The 5,952-nt window shown below is 40.8% G+C and overlaps 1 long non-coding RNA gene across 1 annotated transcript; it reads right to left on the bottom strand.

Annotated features, from left to right (window-relative positions):
• Positions 1–348: 348 nt before the first annotated feature.
• On the bottom strand, positions 349–3,549 carry LOC146789518 (uncharacterized). Its single transcript, XR_014970111.1, has 5 exons — positions 3,487–3,549; positions 1,991–2,104; positions 1,033–1,204; positions 840–951; positions 349–481 (listed from the first exon to the last, which is right to left on the bottom strand). It is a non-coding gene; the product is annotated as an uncharacterized LOC146789518 (long non-coding RNA).
• Positions 3,550–5,952: the final 2,403 nt, after the last annotated feature.

Genomic DNA, 5,952 nt, shown 5'->3' with positions numbered 1-5,952 from the left:
ACATGCATTGTGTAAAGGATACTGGATAATTATTGGGAGTTTAAAATTACATGTCTCCCACCTTCCGCTAACGACAGTACAGTTATGGTACTGCTTGCTATTCTGATTCAGTTTCTGAAATTAAGAATACCTTTTGAACCTTAATTTATGTGTATACAATAAGATATACCCCGGCACTCCTAATGTTTAGATTTCAAATATATGACATTATTTGGTCAGGACTAATGAGACAAAAGTCTGCTTGAACACAGGAAAACACCAGAGATTTACTTATCTAAATGTTCATAGATTTATTCCATACAAAATTCTAAATTAGCTAAAAGTGTTTTTTGACAATATTTAACAGGACTAAGAACACTAAAGATTCAGACAAATGATTACAAAATTAGGGTTCTTAAATTGTGATAACGTGATCCAGTCCTTATAACAGAACACGAGTACAGTCAACACGTGTTTCGTCACATCCATGACTTCCTCAAGGCTGTAAAGACAATAATATGGACATATACATTCTGTTAGTTTTAATCTTACATTACATAACACATCTTGTCTTCTCAAGACCGAGGGATACATAAGTAAGGATTTTTAGGAAAAGAAGAAGAAGGTCCAGCAACCGTGCGACAAGATGAAGTGTTTAGCTCAAGTGAAAAAAGACATATTGTGCCATGAGCAAGATTATATATGAAGGAAAAGAAATAAAAACCTTTCTACAAGGAAAGAAAGAAACTACAAAAAGGGGTCAAGAACCTTCATGCACAGTGATACTTCAAAAAGAGAAAGAAAAAGTGTCGCTCAGTATTGAAATTTTAAGAAGCGGCGGAAGAGTTATAAAAACTGACCTATTGCGAATTCTGACCACTGAAGAGATTGTTATACTATGAGGTGATGGTAGTTCGCCAATAATTTCACGTAGTAGGATTGTAAATTCAGATTCAAAGTAAGTTCTGAAAGCTAGAATAAGAACAGACTAAATTAGTACAGTAATAGATTTGTGTGTCTGGATGTTTTAAAGTCACTGCATTCTATGCTTACTTCCAAATACCATCTTGGAGATCTTGAGTGACCGGAACCAAATTGCGGATAATGTGGTCAATTAGGCCTTTAAGATGGAATTCACATCTGGTACCAGAATGGATTTAGTAACAAACAGGTGGTGGCCAAAATTCAAATTTGTAGATGACTGCTGACGGACTATTATAAGCCCCTAATGAATGAAAGAGAAAGGGATATTATATTAAAGATCCATTCACTATTAGATAGGTGGTGGACAACCCCTACCCACGTGAACTGTATAAGAGCAAACACTTAGGTGCCATAAGCGTTAGTGGTGAACAATTCAGTGAAGAGCCATATTTGTAGTAACACACGGCTATCTAGAAGAGCTGTAATAAGCCCCTAAAAAGTCCAAAATACACTCCATTAGTGTCCATATTTTGAATCAACATCAATCATCATGGCATAGTTGTATAGTACAAAGTCATCTAACCCTGTGTCCCTCCTTTGTGTAAACCAAAACAACTGAAACAAATAGGGACATGAAGAGACCCCGTAGTTAAAATAGAGAATACCAAGTTTTATCTCTATAAGTAGGCTAACCACCATTGGGACAACAGCGATCTCTGTTGTCATCTTGAAGAGCTATAATAAACCCCTAAAATGTCCAATAAACACTTCATCAGTAGTCCATATTTTAAAACGACAATAGTCATTACGGCATAATAATGTGTTACAGAGTCATCTGACTCTATGTCACTCCTTTATGTAAATATAGTACAAAAAGTAACAAAAACAACGAAAACACATAGAGACATAAAAGACCCTGTAGTTAGGATAGAAAATACCAATTTTTATCTCTCTACGTGGACTAGTTGTCGTTGGCGCGACAGAAACCACTGCTGTCAACAGTTAAATATATCATATAAGCATAGAGTAAGTCAGAAACGAAAACGTACATAAAAACCAGAAACCAGAAATATTGCTCAACACTCACCTCACTATTAGGACACACCGTCTGTAATCATGGACCCTAGTACGTCTGTATCGCATGTAACGAGAGAGGCATTTGGACACTGATTTTAAATCCATGATGTTCCTGGAACCGGAGCTGAGCGAAAAAGAAACAGAACAGGTCACCCTGAAAGACTAGATCTAAAGCTGGTATTCTATAATCTGATGTCGGCCGTATTGGAAAGGTTCATTTAATTCGTATTGACCGACATAAACTCCATGTCCGGAGACACTTGAGGTGTATTTTTATACGCAAATATTGGCGATAATAAAGTATTTTCTAAAGTGAATTGAGACAAGATAAGAAATGTAAAAACATAAGTAAAACGCCAAGGTCACCAGGTCCAATGCCAACCAACATAAGAGGTGGCACTAATTTCAGAGTCATCTGTTATATAATCTGTGTTAAATATAAAAATGCGGACAGGTTGGGAGTGGCACCGTCAAAATAGTGCATTGTAATAAAGAAAAGCAACACAGACAATATATTTAAGAGGACTATTTCAACAATGCAAAAATACTCCTTAATAAACTTCTAGAAAGAAACTATCCGAAAAAAAACTCCTTAAGAGATCTGTTAGGCGGGCTTGGTACACCCCGAGGGAAATGTTAATGACACCAAAGGAACATGAGAAAGCCACACCACAGGTATGCGTAACCACCTTCTCTAGTATTACCAACGAGGTCAAGAAAATAATCAAGAAAAATTGGAATACCGTAAAAGGCCTTGAGGAATTCAAAGAAATACCAGTATTTGCGTTAAAAAGGAACAAACATTTTAAAGACATACTGGTATGTGCCAATATTTAACTCACAAGACCTAAAGCATCGATACAGACCATGTTAGGTCTACCCCCATCAAAGGACACCGAGGGTGTGGAAACTGCACATCCTGCATGAGCACCATCGAAGGTGAAAAATGTAAATACAGAAGCAAAACTATTATGCATGAAGAATTAACAAACGGCAATACGACAAATGTCATTTATTGTGTGGTGTGCCCATGCCAACTTGCATATGTTGGAAAAACAACTCAAGCTGTAAAAAAGAGGATCACACAACATTGATCCAGAATAAAGTGCAAAGTCCAGAATGCACCTATGGTCCAACACTGTGAGGAAAAAGGTCATGGACCACTAGATATAAAATGGACTGTCCTCAAACACATAAGAGGAAGATGCTCAGACTCCATACTATCGAGGTTTGAAGCTAAAACCATTTTACAACTGGGGACAACAGAGAATGGCCTCAAGGAAATGAGTGAAATAATGCACTGCTTTTGAGTAAACAGTGTAAACGGAACCAGGATATGTTACCATTGAGCCACCATGACGTGCAGGTGCAAAATCAATTGCAATATAAGAAAGATCAGCCCTAGTACAGTGAAGGTGCAAAAATATTTATGTTAAATAAATCTGCAACTCATCCAAACTGTTCCGTAACAACAACCGATACAACACCTCAAACGGTTACATTTACCCACTAAACAAGAGGACCGGTGGGCAAAGACGACGCTGCGCGAATCTCCTAGGGAACCAAAAGAATCATATCAACACAGGAAGTTAGGCAACCTACAGGGAATGAAATCTAACCCGGAAGCCACGCCCCCCCATCCATGCCATCACGCTCGACGTATATCGAGGGAATCCGGAAACAAAACAAGCATTTGCAATGCAACAGGTCTCGCATTAGGTTGAGTTAGAGTTATTGGATTAGTATATTTGTGTTGTTTATTGGCGTTGTCTTGAATTAGTTGGTATATAGTACATGAACTTATGCAGGTCAATTGTCGTTGTACAATATTGTTTATTAGACATTTTGTCATAGCATATAAACAGTGGCAGGAGAGAGTGCAGGTGAAAGGGAACAGAATACGGTACTGTTGTGTGCCGAGACAAGAAAAGCGAAGAAAAGAAAAGTAAATACTATGTGGCAAAAAATTAAACACGAAGGACTTAATAAAGAAAAAAAGGGAGCGAGCAATCAGGTGCAGGCAAAGGTGGAGTGCGTGCATATGTTTAGGTGGCAGGAGAGAGGGCAGAGGGACAAGCAGAAAGGGCAGGGCAAAGCAAGAAGATGAGTATAGGTAGGAGAACAGAGCGCAGGGCAAAGTAAATGGCAGGGCGAGGCAATAATATAAGGGTAGGTGGCAAGACAGAGTGCAAGGCAGAGGGACAAGCACAGTGAGTGAAGAAAATGAGGCTAACTGTGAGGGCAGAGTGCAGAGCAGAGGGAGAGGCACAGGGAGTGAAGACAATGAGGCTAACTGTGAGGGCAGAGTGCAGAGCAGAGGGAGAGGCACAGGGAGTGAAGAAAATGAGGCTAACTGAGGGCAGAGTGCAGAGCAGAGGGAGAGGCACAGGGAGTGAAGAAAATGAGGCTAACTGTGAGGGCAGAGTGCAGAGCAGAGGGAGAGGCACAGGGAGTGAAGAAAATGAGGCTAACTGTGAGGGCAGAGTGCAGAGCAGAGCGAGAGGCACAGGGAGTGAAAAGCATGAAGCTAAGTGGTACGACAGAGTGTAGGGCAGAGGGAGAGGGACGGTGAGTGAAAAACCTAAGCATAACTGTTAGGACATAGTGCGGAGCAAATGACGGTCACGATGAGGCAAGAACATGATATTAGGTGGCAGGACTGAGTGCGGGGCAGAGGGACAGGGACGGCGAGAGGGGGCGAGTATGGAAGCAATGGGTGAACTGTCTTTTGAGTAGTGTTATAAATGTTCTTGGGAATTAGTGTGGAAAGTGCTGAAAAACGTGTGTAGCTTGTGCAAAGGGTGGATGAAATAATTAGTATTTAAAGGCAAAATGAAAGGTGCATTAACGTATTGGCATAAGGCTAGTGCTGCTGCACAGGGTGATGTCCACTGACAAAATGGTAATTCTAGCTTTGTGACTAGTATAAGATGGCTCTTGCTACAGTAATAGAATGTATTGTAAGATTATTTGTTGTATTGTTTTGGCACTGATGTTAAACGTTTCACAAGTTTTGTGAAAATGTCAAACAGGAAATGTAACTGGTAGATGCGCTAAAGGCGCCTTTTAGTCTTGCTGTTTGTAATGGTCATTGAAGCCGTAAGGGAGGGCTAAAGGCGCAGCTTGAGGTACAGAAACCAAAAGAAGGGTGTTTTAGTGGCTAATTGAGAACACACAATAGAGGTTTTTCATCTGTCTGGGTCTGCCTGGCTATGTATGTCCATCTGCATCGACCCAGACAGATGAAAACCCTCGAGATATGTAACAAACCAGCACACATGAAGGAATTGCAATATTTAAGATGAATCATGCTGCCTACGACTATAAGCGACACAAACGCTTAATGTTTGATGTATTTCCGTTCCCATCTCATTCATGTGGTTAATGCACGCGAAGAGATGCAAGAACGCCCTCACTTTCCCAAATAAGATTCTGTGTGCATCGGTGCAGAAAACATCAGCGTTACCACATGGCCTGGACTGTTTTTGTTTACACCACATCCCTGAAAGGCACGTTTGAAAAGTCCCTTTCCCTCCTCTTTTATTCCCGGGCAAATACAGAGCTGACATTTCGCTCCGTAAGGATGGTACCTTGCCAGGCATTGCACTGAAGCCAAAGGTGTCACCTCTTCAAAGTGAGGGAACATTTAATTGTCAAAGCCCCGCCGTGAACAAGCCATTTAGAGCCCTCCCCAATCCCACATACACAAGGCGCGAGCTTTTTAAAGCTCCCCTGCTACGTAAGTGTCTGAAAATAGACCCCAGGTGCCTTCTGAGCGACAATTACAACGCGGTAATCAACAGTGCCTCAGCCATTAATAACGGCTAGCGGATCTAGGCGCCCAAAGTGCCTTCGGCAGTCTTATGTTTTATCACTCATCATTTTGGCTGCACGCGCGCACATTTTCTTCCGGCCATATTTCTGAGCAAATGGTACACAAAACACTGTGCAAAGGGTTTGGAAAACAGCCAG

This window comes from Triturus cristatus, chromosome 10 (assembly GCF_964204655.1).
Source record: "Triturus cristatus chromosome 10, aTriCri1.1, whole genome shotgun sequence".
NCBI lineage: Eukaryota > Metazoa > Chordata > Amphibia > Caudata > Salamandridae > Triturus > Triturus cristatus.
This window is presented reverse-complemented; position numbering and strand designations above follow the sequence as displayed.